We start from the raw sequence: 16,018 nt of genomic DNA, 5'->3' as shown, positions 1-16,018 counted from the left end.
GCTAAATGTGATGCACTTTAGAAAGCACAAAATGTGCCTGAGGAGCTTCCTGTCTCGAATGCCGTCTCTCGGAGTGCATTGATTGCGGGATACGCGCAGCAAGAGCAACGCCAGAAAGCTCTCGACTGTTTTCAGCGGATGCAAAACGAGGGATCTCTCCAAATGCAATTACATAAGCATGCATCTTGAAGGCATGTAGCTATACGCAAGATGCCGATATGGGCTTAAAAATTTTCTTTGATAGTGTTAGCCAGAGACTGTTACAAAAAATTGCGATGCCTGGTAATGCCTTGGTCGATATGTATGCCACATGTGGTGCGGGATGTCGTCTTTTGGAGCGCACTGGTTGTAGGATATGCCCGACAAGGGCCGTGCCAGGAAGCTCTCTGCAATTTTCAGCAAGTGCTTCTATTGGAATGGCTATAAATGATTGCAGGCATAGTTTTTCTCTTTCGTGTACGGATGGCCTGCCATACGGGTACGGGTACGGATGGAGTACGGATGGGGATTTCATACCTGTAGCCAGCGTAGCAAAAAATTTGGGGCACAAAGGTTTCGTCTGCACTTTTTTGGCTGCGCGCTTGTATAGTCTGTAGGCGAATGTGTCTACATAGAATATACAGAGATTGCAGAGACTCGGACACTGTCATAGAGCATGTATGAAGTGAGATTTAGACATCAGCCGCCCATCCTCTCGAGTCTTCACCCTTGGGTCGCACTCTCTCTTGCCTCCAACCTCTCCCGCCAACACACAGCACAGCAGCCAGCTCAATACTCCAAGGTTCAAGCTCGTTGCACCATCTTCCAAGTTCCAACTTCCAAACCGAATTCTGTCAAGTATGCAGATGGGCCGAACCAAGCGTCCCGAGTGGCAGTATGTGCAGCAAGTGAAGTGTCTTCCAAAAGGAAAATGGACTTGTAAATGTAATTTTTGTGGGCATTCATGGGACGGTGGTCCTTTGCGTATCCGTGCACATATTTTGGGCATTGCTGGCCATGGTGTGGGAGGCCCATGTGATGAGGCCCCAGCAGATGTTGTAGATATTGTCACAAGATTGCATGCAGATGCAAGGCCAAGGGAGAAGATAGAGCTGCTTTTGCAGATGCACTGGTCGATGATTTGGAAGGAGATGCCTCTCAAGCTCAAGGAGGTGCTTCAATGAGTACTCATGATAAGGGAACAACTAATGTAAGTGGCTCTTCCAAGTCCAATGTGGGGTCCTCAAGCAAAAAGAGGAAGGTTTCTCAAGGGGGTTTGGCGAGTGCATTTGGCTTGCAAACACGGAAGCAAGCAGACCAAGCCTTGCGCAGGTTTTTTTATGCTAAGGATGTTCCTACATGGAAAGTAAGGAGCCCTTACATTTTGCAAATGGTGAAAGCTATTGGGAAAGCAGGTCCTTCATATGTTCCCCCCTCTTATCATGCTTTGTGCACCACATAATTGAATGAGGAGGTTAAATGCGTAAAGACTGAGATCATGGGTGTACGCAAGAAATGGAAAAGATATGGATGCTCTATTGTGTGTGATGGATGGTCTGACACTAGGCGCAGGCCTATCATTAACTTTCTTGCATGCTCTATTCATGGGTCAGTGTTTTTGAAAGCTGTAGACACATTTGGGGAAACAAAGACATCGGAATTTATTTTTAAGAATCTCAAACAGTTTATCAGAGAGATTGGCCCAGTAAATGTTGTGCAGGTATGCATGGACACTGCAACCAATTGTGTTGGTGCTGGGGAGATGATTGAAAGGGAGTGGAAACGCATTTTTTTTACGAGATGTGCTTTCCATTGCTTGGACCTTTTGTTTGAGGACATTGGACAGATTGGTTGGGTTGGAAAAGTGCTTGAGGATGCAACAAAGATTGTCACATTTGTGTCAAGAAAATCTACTGTGTTGGCATTGTTTCAGCAACTTAGCAAGAAGGACTTGGTCAAGCCCTCAGCCACTCGATTTGCGTACTACTTTATTATGTTGGCCAATCTTGTGGATGAGAGATGCATGCAAGGTATGCACAAGCTTATGATTGATGACAAATTTGTTAAGATGAAGAGATCCAAGACTCAAAAGGCTACTGAGGTCTCAAACATTGTGTTTAATGCATCCTTTTGGCAAGAGGCAAGGCTGATTTTGAAAATGTGTGCTCCGATTTTCAAAATTCTCCGTTTGGCTGATAGGGAAGGAGCCACCATGGGGCTTATGTACGAGCTTACAGATCGCATGGTAGAGCAAATTGAAAACATGCAAGGCATTGATGCTGCAAGGATGAGAGAGATTAGGGATCTATGCATTGAAAGATGGAATATGTTGCACACACCGTTACATGCTATTGGATACATGTTTCATCCCATATGGCGAGGAAGAGGGCAAGAAAGTGATGGCGAGGTGCATGAAGGATGGATGACATTCTTGAACATGTACACCAAGGGTGATTTGACCTTGCAAGGCACCCTAATTGATGAGTTTGACATTTATAAAGCTGAAAGCAAGTCATTTGCCCATCCAATTGCAAAAGATGCATTGAGGATGCAAGAGGGAGTGAAATGGTGGGAAACTTTTGGGGCTTGCACACCCGCTTTGCAAGCTCTTGCTTTGAGAGTGCTTTCACAAGGGACATGTGCCTCTCCATGTGAGGGAAATTGGAGCACCTTCTCTTTCATTCATACCAAGAGAAGAAATAGGCTACTCCCATCTCATACAGAGAAGCTTGTGTACATACACACGAACTTGAGGCTCATATCCAAAATCAAAGAGCGCGGCTATGAGAGAATGGAGGTCACATTGGAAATTCTCAATAAGGAAAAAGATGAGGACCACTTGCTTGCCTTGCAAGAGATTCAAGAGGCCATTGCAAAGAGTACTACAGATTCCCATTGCTGGGACCAACCATATTGGAGCATTATGCTCAGTTGGTGGTGATGAGGATGAGGACGAGGACAAGGACGAGGACGAGGATGATGCTGCTTATGATGATGAGGATGTGAGCTATGGTGAGAGTTAGAGCTCACTGTGCCTGGCCGCCTGCTTATGGAGTCTAGACCATGGATTTTGACATTTACTTATGCCGTTACCCGTATGGTGTTTTGTTCACTGTTAACTCTAGAGTCTACAGTTTAGATTCTAGCCTCTAGTCTCGCCTCTCTACTTATGTTTTGGATTCAGCCTTCAGGAGACTACACTCCTGAATGTTTTTGGCTTGCTTCTATTGTCCTGACTCTTGACTCCTTTCTGTTTGGAGGTTACTTTATGAATCATTACTTAGAGGTCTGAGGCACCATCTTGATTCTCTCCAGTCTCCAGAGTCCACTTTTAATTTCTAAAGTTTCTATGGTTTTAAATTTTAACTTTTGTCTGTCTATAAACTTATAAAGTTTTAAACATAGTGGTGCAGTAAGTATTTCTACAATTACTATGTAGCATCCTAAGGCTGACGTGTGGAATTTCAGGTGGTCTAATCCGTACTTATTCCGTACTTCCGTACCCATGTGCGTCCGACGTGTGATTGACGTGTGGAAAAACTATGATTGCAAGATACGCACAATAGAAGATCTAGGCTGTTTTCAACAGATGCAAAGCGTGATCTGATTGTAGGGTATACCGAACATGGCAGCAGCAAGGAATGTGTCGATTGCAGGATTTGCCCAACATGGCAGTGCCATGGAAGTTGTGGGCTGTTTTCAGTCAATGCAAAGGGAAGGTCTCTCTCTACATGCAATAGCCTAGGTTCGCACCTTCACATGACTGAGAGACTTCATGATGATCTTGCAAGTCAGGGAATGCTAGAAAAATATGCTTACGCCAAGGAAAAGCCTTTTGCATCAGCAACATTCAACGCTCTCACGCAAAGGTTAACATCTTAGGGACTGCAATGTCATCACTTGAAATGTGTTGATTACAAGATATGTCCAACATGGCAGCGGCATGGAAGTCGTGGATTGTTTTTATCTTCCTAACCAGAAGTTGTGACTCTTCGAATGAATTGATTGCAAGATTTTCCCAATAGCAGAAAGCTCTAATCTTTTTCAGTGGATGCAAAGGGAAGGTCTCTCTCTACATGCAATAGCCTAGGTTCGCACCTTCACATGACTGAGAGACTTCATGAGGATCTTGCAAGTTAGGGAATGCTAGAAAAATATGCTTACGCCAAGGAAAAGCCTTTTGCATCAGCAACATTCAACGCTCTCACGCAGAGGTTAACATCTTAGGGACTGCAATATCATCACTTGAAATGTGTTGATTACAAGATATGTCCAACATGGCAGCGGCATGGAAGTCGTGGATTGTTTTTAGCTTCCTAACCAGAAGTTGTGACTCTTCGAATGAATTGATTGCAAGATTTTCCCAATAGCAGAAAGCTCTAATCTTTTTCAGTGGATGCAATCACCTACGCATGCACCTTGGTCGATACGTATGCTAAATGTGGTGCACTTCAGAAATCACAAAATGTGTCTGAGGAGCTTTCCATCTCAAATGTCGTCTCTTGGAGTGCATTGATTGCGGGATGCGTGCAACACGAGCAGGGCCAGAAAGCTCTTAGCTGTTTCCAGTGGATGCAAAGTGAGGGCCTCTCTCCAGCTGCTTCTATTCAGAACGCCTATAAATGATTGCAGGATACGCACAATAGGAGGAGGGACAGAAAGCTCTAGGCTATTTTTAGTGGATGCAAAGCGTTATCTGAGAGCGGGATATGCCCAGCATGGTAGCGGCATGGAACATGTTGATTGTGGGATATGCCCAACATGGCAGTGGCATGGAAGTTGTGGGCTGCTTTTCGTCGATGCAAAGTAAAGATCTCTCTCCACATGCAATAGCCTACACTTGCACCTTCACATGACTGAGAGATTTCATGAGGATCTTGCAAGTCAAGGAATGTTGGAGAAATATGCTTACGCCAAGGAAAAGCCTCTTGCATCAGCAAACAGTCAACACTCTCACAGATAGGTTAACATCTTAGGGTCAGGAATGTCATCACCTAGAATGTGTTGATCACAGGATATGCCCAACATGGTAGCGGCATGGAAGTTGTGGGTTGTTTTCAGCTTCCTATCCGAATGTAAGGTGCAGCGGAAGTGAATGTTTGCTAAAGATGAGTGCTCCGAACTGTGCTCAAGGTTCCTTTTACTTACAGAAGGGAGAGCCTTCTGTTCCTTTAGTGAGAGAGTGCAATGGACACAAACAAAGTGGATGAACACTGTGAATGAAGGTGCATGAGACTGAGAGATAGAGAAGAGAATACGACACTAGAGACGTTGTAAAACCCTCCTCCGAAGGCCCCACTCTCTATGGCGTGAGCGGTCTACTAGTGATTGCACAAATCTCTACAATGCTTGGACTTGTCGATGACGATGAGGACGACGACAAGAGGGACTGAAAACTGAAAGTGCCAAGGGCTGAAATTTGCAAATATTTATCTGTTGAATTCTGACTCTATGTCGGTGATGATGTCGATTGCGACGATGCGATGATGACACATTGAAACGTAGATGCTAAAATCTGTGTTTTTCGGGCTAAAACTGCAAACTTCGATCGATCCCACCCTGCGGCGAGGAGCTGCTGCGGGAAGGTGAGATCTGCGAGGTTCGGGGCTCGTTCTGCTGTGTCTAAAGGCTGAAAAGTGAAAACGTTGGTCCTATGGCTGATTCTGTCGCGATGATCTGCAAAAACGTTGAGTTGTCCTGCAGATCAAAAACGCTAGGGCTGTTCCCTGTCCTGCTACAAAAATGCTAGAAAATCTGCAGAGTCTGAGGTTGCCAGATTGGTCTGCAATGCAAAATGCTAGGGCTGATCTGCAATGAGGAAAAACGCTGGCTGTTCTTGGCTGAAAACGCTAGGTCATCTGCTGGGGGGGGTCTTGCTGAGAAGGTGCACTATGGATTTCAGGTCCCTATTGCCTCTTCTACGAGAAAGTGCTAGCATTGGGTTTCTATTTATACAAACTTAGCAAAATTGCCCTACCTACTTTCCAACAGAAGTCACTTAAAAATATTAAGTGAAAAATGTCAAAAATAGGGAAAATAGTCTATATGCATTGTAAAAATGCTACTGATGGGTTCTGATGGAAATTTGATGATCATGTCGTGTGCAACCGGAGGATATGCATCTAATCTAAGTGTCTCGACATGCACGGTCTACAAAAAAACTCACAAAAGTGCCAGATCACTTCCTATTCTAGACTGGCTTGACTGAACTGAACCATGGTCATGCTGTAGCTTGTCCACGGACACATAGGGTTGGATGTGTCACGTGACATCCCCTCCTTTTCAAAGTGAGGTACTGGTACCGAAGTGTATGGCGTCGAGGGAGATCGCCGACAACATCCGGAATCCTGGAAAGGACTCTTCGCCGGCCCACTCTGATGCGTGGGTCATGTGATACTTGAACTTCATAAAGGTTTACAACGCTTGCTTCTCTGGGCCGCGCCGAAAGCGACAAAAAATCTTTTGTAGCTCCTTCAATGGTTCAACTTCATCTAGAGTCATGCTTCTTTATTTTTCAAGAATCTCCGAAGCTGAAATTCTTGAAACCACTTCCAACACGAAAACATGAACATACCTATTCCATGTAAAGTGACTGGAAAATCTCTTGTCCTCTCTAAAGACTGTGCGCGCAATGTAGATGAACAAATAGATGGAGCGTCAATCCATTCATCCAAGACATGCAAACAATGAGATCGAATCTTTGCTTTCTGATCTAAATCAATCAACTGTCAACAGAAATGCCCCATGCTTGGTGCTCATACTTTCATGTGCTCTTTCTACAACTGTGTCGTGTCAAGGAAGAGACATGGAATGTGACTTCCTTGAATGCATACTTTTCAGCTTTTCATGAGAAATCCGCATACATCCGTGCTCATTCATGAGTGAAACGTGCTCAACGTACAATATGTCATGCCTGTTAAGTATGGAGCCTGATTTACCCTTGTAATTTTCTGTGGTAAAAGCGCACATTTGTAAGGCCCCCATTATGAGGAGAAGCCATCGTGCGTGAAGGAAAATCACTCGCCGGAAACCAAAAATTTCACGGCCAAAAATCAGGGGCAACTTTAGGGGCCCGCCCCCGAGACTTTTTTTTTTCCCTCGCCAGAATATTATGGATGGACGACGGCCGAAAAGTGGTCAGAAAACAATTGTCGGTTGGCCGATGGCCGGTGGTCGGAAGTCAATGTCCGGTGGTCGGTGGTCGAATTCAAAAGCGGACTTGTCTTCTCAAGGGCGGCCACACATGGGCGGATTGGAGGTTTCGATTTGGACTTATCTACACAAGGGCGGCTACACATGGCTGCCTCTCATGAGAGAGGGCAGCCCTTTTGGCCTATAAAAGGAGGCCATTTCTACACACATTTCATAGTGTGAAGTTGATGCAACAAGGTGAGTGTGAGGTGGTGAGAGTGAAGCAAGACGGGAGCTCCATTAAGGGTATAATCCCTTTGTAAACTACTTCTTGTTTTGAAGTACTAAAGCCATTGAGTGGTTGCTTTTCCGTGGACGTAGCCCACATTGGGTGAACCACGTATATCGTGTGTACTCTCTCTCTCTCTCTCTCTCTCTCTCTCTCTCTCTCTATAATCTCGTGTATGTAAATCTGTCTCTCGCCATTAAGTAATCTACTCAATTATCTATTTAGCTATGTCTTATTTCCTAACAACTGGTATCAAAGTGTTTGGGTGTGAGGCTTTCATGCACATAGATAGAAGCCTAAGATCAAAGCTAGATTCAAAGTCCAAAAAGTGTTTCTTCATTGGCTATGGAGAAGGTGACTTTGGGTATCGCCTATGGAATCCTGAACATGGTAAAATCTTAAGGAGTAGGGATGTAATTTTTAACGAACAAAATATGTACAAAGATTACTTGGAAAGAAAACAAACAAAAGAAACAAGTGATGAGTACATGGAGCTTGAGGACGGTGAAGACTCAAGGACTGCAAACGGTGACAATGTGCAACAACGTCAACCAAATTAGGAGCCTCAACCTATTCCCCGAAGATCTACAAGAGCAAGTAGACCTCCAAAAAGGTTTGATCCTTCCTTCAACCATCTCTTGATCTCAGATTCTGGAGAGCCAGAATCATACGAAGAAGCTATGCAACATGAATCCAAAGAAGAATGGACGAAGAGCATGCAAGTGGAGATGGACTCACTACATCGCAACCAAACATGGGAGTTGGTTGTGTTGCCTAAAGGTAAGCGGGCACTTCAAAACAAATGGGTATACAAGCTGAAGGAAGAAGAAGGTGGGAAGAAAAGGTACAAGTTTAGGCTTGTGGTAAAAGGGTTTTCTCAAAAGAAAGGTATTGACTTCAATGAAATATTTTCTCCTGTTGTAAAAATGAACTCAATTAGTCTCTTCTTAAGCCTTGTGGATGCTCATGATCTAAATCTCGAGCAAATGGATGTAAATACGGCATTCCCTCATGGTGACTTAGAGGAGGAAATCTACATGCTTCAACCAAAGGGGTATGAAGTAAAAGGTAAGGAAAAAATGGTATGCAGATTAAAGAAGAGCTTGTATGGTTTAAAGCAAGCATCAAGACAATGGTACTTGAATATTGATCGATGGATGTTGGATCATGGATTCACAAGATGCAACTCGGATCACTGCGTCTACACGAAGGATTTGGGAGATGGAAAATTCATCATCCTAATGTTGTATGTTGATGACATGTTGATTGCAAGTGCTAACATGCAGGACATCAAAGACCTAAAAGAGGAGCTGTCTAAATCTTTTTCAATGAAAGATTTAGGTGCTGCAAAGAGGATACTTGGTATGAAAATATCAAGGGACAGGACAAAGAAAACAATAAAGCTATCTCAAGAAGATTACATCAAGAAGGTACTAGAAAGGTTTGCAATGCAAAATGCAAAACCAGTTTCTACACCTTTGGCTGGTCATTTAAAACTAACGAAGGATATGTGTCCAAAGACACAAGAGGAGATAGCCTATATGTCTAAAGTTCCATATGCTGCAGCGGTAGGTTCTCTAATGTATGCTATGGTCTGGACAAGGCCAGACATTGCACATGCAGTGGGAGTTGTGAGTAGGTTCATGGACAACCCAGGTAAAGAGCATTGGCAAGCTGTGAGTGGATACTTAGGTATCTAAAAGGGACAACAACAAATGCTTTGTATTTTGAAGGAACTGATATTTTTCTAGAAGGGTATGCTGATGCAGATATGGCAGGTGACAAAGATACTCGAAGGAGCACTACTGGCTATGTGTTCACGGTTGGAGGCACAGCAGTAAGCTGGGCTTCAAAGCTGCAGAAAGTGGTTTCACTTTCTACCACGGAAGCAGAGTATGTAGCAATGACGGAGGCAAGCAAAGAAATTATGTGGCTTCACAGATTCTTAGAAGAGCTTGGATTCAAACAAGACAATTGTGTCTTGTACAGTGATAGCCAAAGTGCTATCCATCTTGCGAAGAACTCGGCCTTTCATTCAAGGACAAATCACATTGAGGTGAGATATCACTTCATACGCACTCTTTTGGAAGAGGGACAACTAAAGCTAGGAAAGGTGCATACAAGTGAACATCCTGCAGACATGTTTACAAAGGTGGTCAACAAGGAGAAGTTGAGCTTTTGCTCATCTTCAATGGGCATTCAAGGATAAGAAGCCAGAATGGAAAGCAGTCGCATGTTTGGTTTGGAGATCAGTCTCCAAGTGGGAGATTGTTAAGTATGGAGCCTAATTTACCCTTGTAATTTTCTGTGGTAAAAGCGCACATTTGTAAGGCCCCCATTATGAGGAGAAGCCATCGTGCGTGAAGAAAAATCACTCGCCGGAAACCAAAAATTTCACGGCCAAAAATCAGGGGCAACTTTAGGGGCCTCGGGGGGGGAAGCCCCCAAGACTTTTTTTTCCCCTCGCCGGAATATTATGGCCAGATGGCGGCCGAAAAGTGGTCGGAAAACAATCAGCAGTTGGCCGGTGGCCGGTAGTCAATGACCGGTGGCCGGTGTGGTCGGAAGTCAATGGCCGGTGGTCAGTGGCCGAATTGAAAAGCGGACTTGTCTTCTCAAGGGCGGCCACACATGGGCGGATTGGAGGGTCCGATTTGGACTTATCTACACAAGGGCGGCTACACATGGCTGCCTCTCATGAGAGAGGGCAGCCCTTTTGGCCTATAAAAGGAGGCCATTTCTACACACATTTCATAGTGTGAAGTTGATGCAACAAGGTGAGTGTGAGGTGGTGAGAGTGAAGCAAGGCAGGAGCTCCATTAAGGGTATAATCCCTTTGTAAACTACTTCTTGTTTTGAAGTACTAAAGCCATTGAGTGGCTGCTTTCCCGTGGACGTAGCCCACATTGGGTGAACCACGTATATCGTGTGTACTCTCTCTCTCTCTCTCTCTCTCTCTCTCTCTCTCTCTCTCTCTCTCTCTCTCTCTCTACTCTATAATCTCGTGTATGTAAATCTGTCTTTCTCCATTAAGTAATCTACTCAATTATCTATTTAGCTACGTCTTATTTCGTAACAATGCCTAGGAAAAGGGATCACATAAAGACGTTGACTAAAATACAGGAAACGATCACGAATGAAACGCTCGTACAATGTGTGCTGACGAATCATTCGAATACATAGTACTTCCTGTAAAGGTTCTTTGGACCTACGCTCGAGAGCCAAGATCGGTTCTTCTTGAGGGGGTTCTTTAGACCTAGGTTCGAGAGCCAAGATCGATTCTTCGTGATTTATTGAATCTGCAATGAGGTTAGCTTCACTAGAGAAAGTATCAACTAAACCATCATCCTGGTGAACAATCACATCATCGTCATGTAAATCATCATGCTTGTGATTGCCATCTATGCTAGTCATTGTCATGCAATTCTTCATGCTTGTCATTATCATTCAAACCATCATGATTATCATCATGCAAATCTTCATGTGTGTCATGCTTTGAAGAAGAAGAGACTGAGAGAGTCTCCTTTTTCCCGAATCTCTTGCATCTGTGCCTGCACTTGAGAAAAGAGTCGCAACATCTCTTTCATGTGTCCGTCGTTCATTGCTTTTCTTGCTTTGGTCTCTCGATCAAATTCTGCTTTTCTTTCTTCGGCTCCCAAGCACGCTTGCTCGTGCTCATGCTCTATGGCTGCCATTCTTTCTTTGTGTTCTGCCTTTCTTTCTACTTTTCGTGCTTCGCGTTCTAACTTCATGTCCATCACCATCTTGTCGAAAGCCTCCATAGGAGTTAGTGCAAGCCTTGTCGTAGATGGGGAAGGTGTCACAAAGTGATGACATGGCTACCGACAGTAGAAACCCTAATTTATCCTAAAATTTCTGCAAACCCTAATTTCTGCCAAAAACCCTAATTTTTGAAAATTGCAGAGGTGGAAAAAAAATTAAAATGAGCGACGCAAATCCTAGCTTTTTGCTACGCAAGGATTTTGAATGAGAGAAAGAGTTGAATTGCTTTATTTTAACTCTCATTGAGAGAGAGAGAGAGAGAATTTGCTTTTGCTTTCAAGCTTTTGGGGCTCTGCTTTTGGGCATCCCTTGTAAACTTTAAATTAGTAATGAGGGCCTCACTTCTCAGAGCATCTGGACACAAAGTCTGTGAGTGAAACCCGAGCCACTCTCTTGTACTTTGAACTGATACATAAAGAAATACCGAAAGGGGCGCTAGTCTTTGGGGCCAACATCTCTAGGCACGAAACTCCGCCGGGCCAGTGTAAATCTATTGTGATCTGTGAATTGTTTTGAAGTGGTTATTTGGTGCTGTCGCGATTGATTCTTGACTTGGAATATCCAAGTCTGTACAGTGGTATCAGAGCACGGCCAATTTCTCTTCTACGGAAAATCTGATCCCCAATTTTTTTTCCGCGGCACCTATGGCTTTATGCAAGGATCAGTCGACTCCCTCTGCATCTAGAGATGCGGGCAGGGATCACAACAAAGATTCAGACAGAGAGTATGGCCCGCCTCGGCCTACTCAGGCGGAGCAAAGAGAAATGACGCGTCGTCAATTGATCGGCGATGCAACAAAGATGATGCTCAGTTTTGCGAAGGATCCGAAATTGGCACAATATATGAGCGAGACTTCTTTTCGGGAAGTGCATGCACAGTGGCAGAAAACCACTACACCACCCCTGAAACCCGCTCTCAAGAAACCTTCTGATCACAAACAGTATACAGAGAAGGAATTAGAAGAGGTGGTTGATGCACGGATTGCTCAGCTTTTTGACGTGCAAAAGAAAGCCAAAAAGCATGGCAAAAAGCAGAAGAAAGGCACTAACTTCTTGGGATATTTGGGTTGTCAGTCGACGTTCAACAAGGCAAAGAAACAAAAGAAGCGTGTTCAATTTAAAAGAGTACCCAGTTCTTCTTCTTCTTCTTCTTCATCTAACAATTCTTCTAGCTCTTGAGATTCGAGCAAAGAAGACAGAAAAGGTAAAAGCGAAGCAAGAAACAAAGCTTTGGAAAGGGCAAGAAAAAGGCAAAGACGGCTAAATCTCGCCCAGAGACTGACAGTTCTACAGAGGACTCGTCTACAGACAGCTCAGATTCGGATGACGGAAACTTTTATGCGAACAAGAAGAATTTTTATAAAGCCAACCAGTATGACTTTCTCGAAGATAAAATCAAGAAAGCCCGAGAGTTTAAGGAAGGTGGCTACTCGATCAAGTTTGATACTTTTTCAGGATACTCAGATGCTTCGAAGGCTTTGTCTTTTATATAGCAGTTTGACATCGCTTTCGCTAGAGGACGCTATTCAGAGCACTCCAAGATTTGGAGAGGTGCCTCTTACTTTAAGGAAAATGCTCATACTTGGTGGTCCATGCTTCTTTTAAACAAGACTGCGCCAATTAAATGGTTGAAATTTATAAAGATTTTTATTTCTTCTTGGTTGACGCAAGAATATGAACGAGATATACGAGCTGCTTGGAACCATCTTCAGATGACCAAGAAAGATACAATCAATGCTTATTGTTAAAGATTCTGGAGCTCTTTTCTGCCCGCCTCTTCATTCAAGAAGATTTGGTTCAGAGAACAGATTGAGCGGTTCACCTTGGGTCTACCTACAGAGATCCGAGATCATTGCTTGGAACAGAAGTCAACTTCTATTGAGGAGTTGATGAGTCATGCGAAGCGGGGCTTTGCCATTCACTCTGGCAGTCTGACCTACCTCACAGATGAGGCCATGACACAACGAGCCGAACAGACTTCTGGGAATGAAAGTAGAAAGAAAAAGAGCAACCCAGAGAAAAAGGATGCACGACCCAAGCTTACTCCTAAGGAGAGAGCTCGCTCCATCAGAGAGGGGAAGTGCTTTGGATGCGGGGAACAGGGACATATCTCCGCGAAGTGCCCTAAAAAGGCACAGAAAGAACAAAATGATAAAGAAGACGACAGGCCTGAGAGTTCGAGAGCAGCTGAGGAACGTGTTAGAAAAGGCAGATAGAAAAGCAGAACTGGTACCACATGGCGTGGGACCTGCACCGAATCTAATGAATGAAAGTACAAACTTTGCCACTTTTGGGGCAAAGTGAAGGATCAAGAAGCTCTTTTGAAGGAGCCAAGGCCAACTTCTTTTCACTTGGAATTGGCGGCTCGATTTGGAAATTACTCCCAACAGACTGACGCCACAGGCGGAGGTAGTTCGACTGGCACCCGAATGGGATGTTGCCATTACACCGAGCATTTGCAAACTTTGTTTGCAATGACAGGGTGTTCAAGGTACGCGAGTGACGTTCTACTCAGGATCCCTTGGTACCACAAGAACTACGTCGTGGTTGACTACCGGGCTGAGAAACCAACTTTGATAAATGAAGGGCTCAGAGGATTGTACTTGATGGACTTCAGTTTCTTTACTCATTCTTGTGGGAGAGAACTGAACAATGGATAAAGGTTGAATATGTTTTGACCTGATCAAAAGAACGCCAAGATTTTTCTCCACACTTATGCCGATTTCTTTTCAGAGGGCCTGAAGATCAAACCATTGATCTGATACCTCAAAGCACGCCACCGAACCGGCCACCTTACCGTGTGAGCCGAGTACAGAATGAAAAGATTATGAACCCAATGAAAGACCTCTTGGAAAAGGGTCTTGTCCAGCATAGTACTTCACCTATTGCTCTCCACTGTTGTTGGATTTGAGATCTTGGAGGATGTTCATCGATTATTACAGCGCTCTCAATAAAATCACCATCAAGAACAGATTTCCGATTGCTAGGATTGATGATATACTCGACAAGTTACAGGGATCCTCATGCTTAAGCAGGATTGACTTGAAGAGTGGATATCATTAGATCCGAATCGCGTCGGGAGACGTCTACAAGACAGCCTTTCGAACGACTTTTGGGTTATTTGAGTTTTTTTTGGTGATGCCTTTTGGCTTTAACCAATGCTCGTACAACATTTAACCGGATGATGAACAGGATTTTTCGAGAGTACAGGCTATTTGTTGGCACTTTCTTTGATGATATCATTGTTTCTCCAAGAATGAGGCAGAACACAGAGATCATCTGCTTCAGAGACTTTCTGGGACACTTTGTCTCAGCAACAACAGGACTGCAAATGGCCAAGATAGACACTATCCGTGATTAGCCCTTTTTGAAGAATGTCCATGAAGTTGAAAGCTTCTTGGGACTGTGTTCGTACTACAGACGGTTCATTCGAAAGTTTGGAGAGGTTGCTTCCCCTTTGCATATCTTGATACAGAAAGGAGTCTCTTTCTCGTGGGGATCCACAGAGGTGACTGCCTTTCAGACATTGAAAGAGAAATTGACTACGGGACTAGTTTTGACTTTGCCAAACTTGCAAAAGTCATTTGAAGTATTTTGTGATGCTTATGGTCGTAGTCTGGGTGCGGTCTTGATGCAAGAAGGCCATGTCATTGCTTACGAGTACCGATTGTTCTCTAGGCCGGAGATCACAGCACAGATTTATGAGAAAGAGCTTTTAGTGGTTATCCATGCGCTTACTCAGTGGCGGCATTACCTACTCGGAGCGGATTTTACTGTCTTTACAGACCATTAGAGTTTGCGCTACTTCTTGCCGCAGAAGCAGCTTTTGGAAAAGCAGATGCGGTGGGCGAACATCTTGTCACAGTTTCACTTCCAGATTGTCCATGTGCAGGGACAGACGAATGTGGTGGCAAATGCTTTGTCTCGGAAGCCGTTGGTTCAGGCTTTTTCCGCGATACATCATAGGAGCTTCGAGGATATGGTCGACCAATATGCCACAGATATAGATTTTGCAGATATTTTCACACGGATACGGGATGGGGAGACAGTAGCTGGATACTCCCTTCGAGAAGGCTACTTGATGAGAAAGACTATGTTGTGCGCTACACAGCCGTTGCAGGAAAAGGTTATGACTAAATGCCATTTTCCACCTTTTATGGGTCACCGCGGCATTGCTACCACCATGAAGGGGTAGAGAGATACTTCTTTTGGCCGAGACTCAAAAAGGATGTGGAAGAGTTTGTGCGCAGTATGCTGGAAGGTCAAGTTTGATAGGCATAAGGCACAAGAATTGTTACAGCCTTTACCCATACCCACCCGTCCCTGGGAAAATATTGAAATGGATTTCATTTTTGATCTCCCGAGAACACAGAATGATCACGATGATTTTCTGATTGCATGGCATGTCTAAGACGATTGTCTCTGACAGAGACCCCAGATTTATGAGTTTGTTTTGGAAGGCAATTTGGGAGAACATTGGCACGCGGCTGCAGTTCTCATCATCGTTCCACTTGCAGACTGACGGGCAATCTGAGATTGCCAATTCAGTGGTTTTAGATTTACTGAAGTCTTGTATCTCGGATCAGAGGACTCAATGGGAAAAGAACTTACCTTTGGTGGAATTTTCCTACAATAACAAGATACACTCTTCGACGGGGAAGACGCCATTTGAGATTGTTGAAAGTGTTGCGAAGGTTCCATCCTTCCTGAGCGCACGAAAGATTAGATACTTGAAGCGGATGAATATTCGCGAGATTTGGATACGGCTTTTGCCAAGGTTCATGAGACTTTGCAGAAGTCTCAAGAATGACAGAAAAAGGCAGTGGATCGCCATCGT

At 44.2% G+C, this 16,018-nt stretch overlaps 1 pseudogene; it reads left to right on the top strand.

The window, feature by feature from the left end:
- The first annotated feature begins 845 nt into the window (after positions 1 to 845).
- LOC147445957 (uncharacterized) lies at positions 846 to 3,002 on the top strand (annotated as a pseudogene).
- The last annotated feature ends 13,016 nt before the right edge of the window (positions 3,003 to 16,018 follow it).

This window comes from Adiantum capillus-veneris, chromosome 12 (assembly GCF_014529385.1).
Source record: "Adiantum capillus-veneris isolate H3 chromosome 12, ASM1452938v2, whole genome shotgun sequence".
Taxonomy (NCBI): Eukaryota; Viridiplantae; Streptophyta; class Polypodiopsida; order Polypodiales; family Pteridaceae; genus Adiantum; species Adiantum capillus-veneris.
Note: the sequence above shows the minus strand (reverse complement) of the source record. Positions and strands in the feature narration are given on the sequence as shown.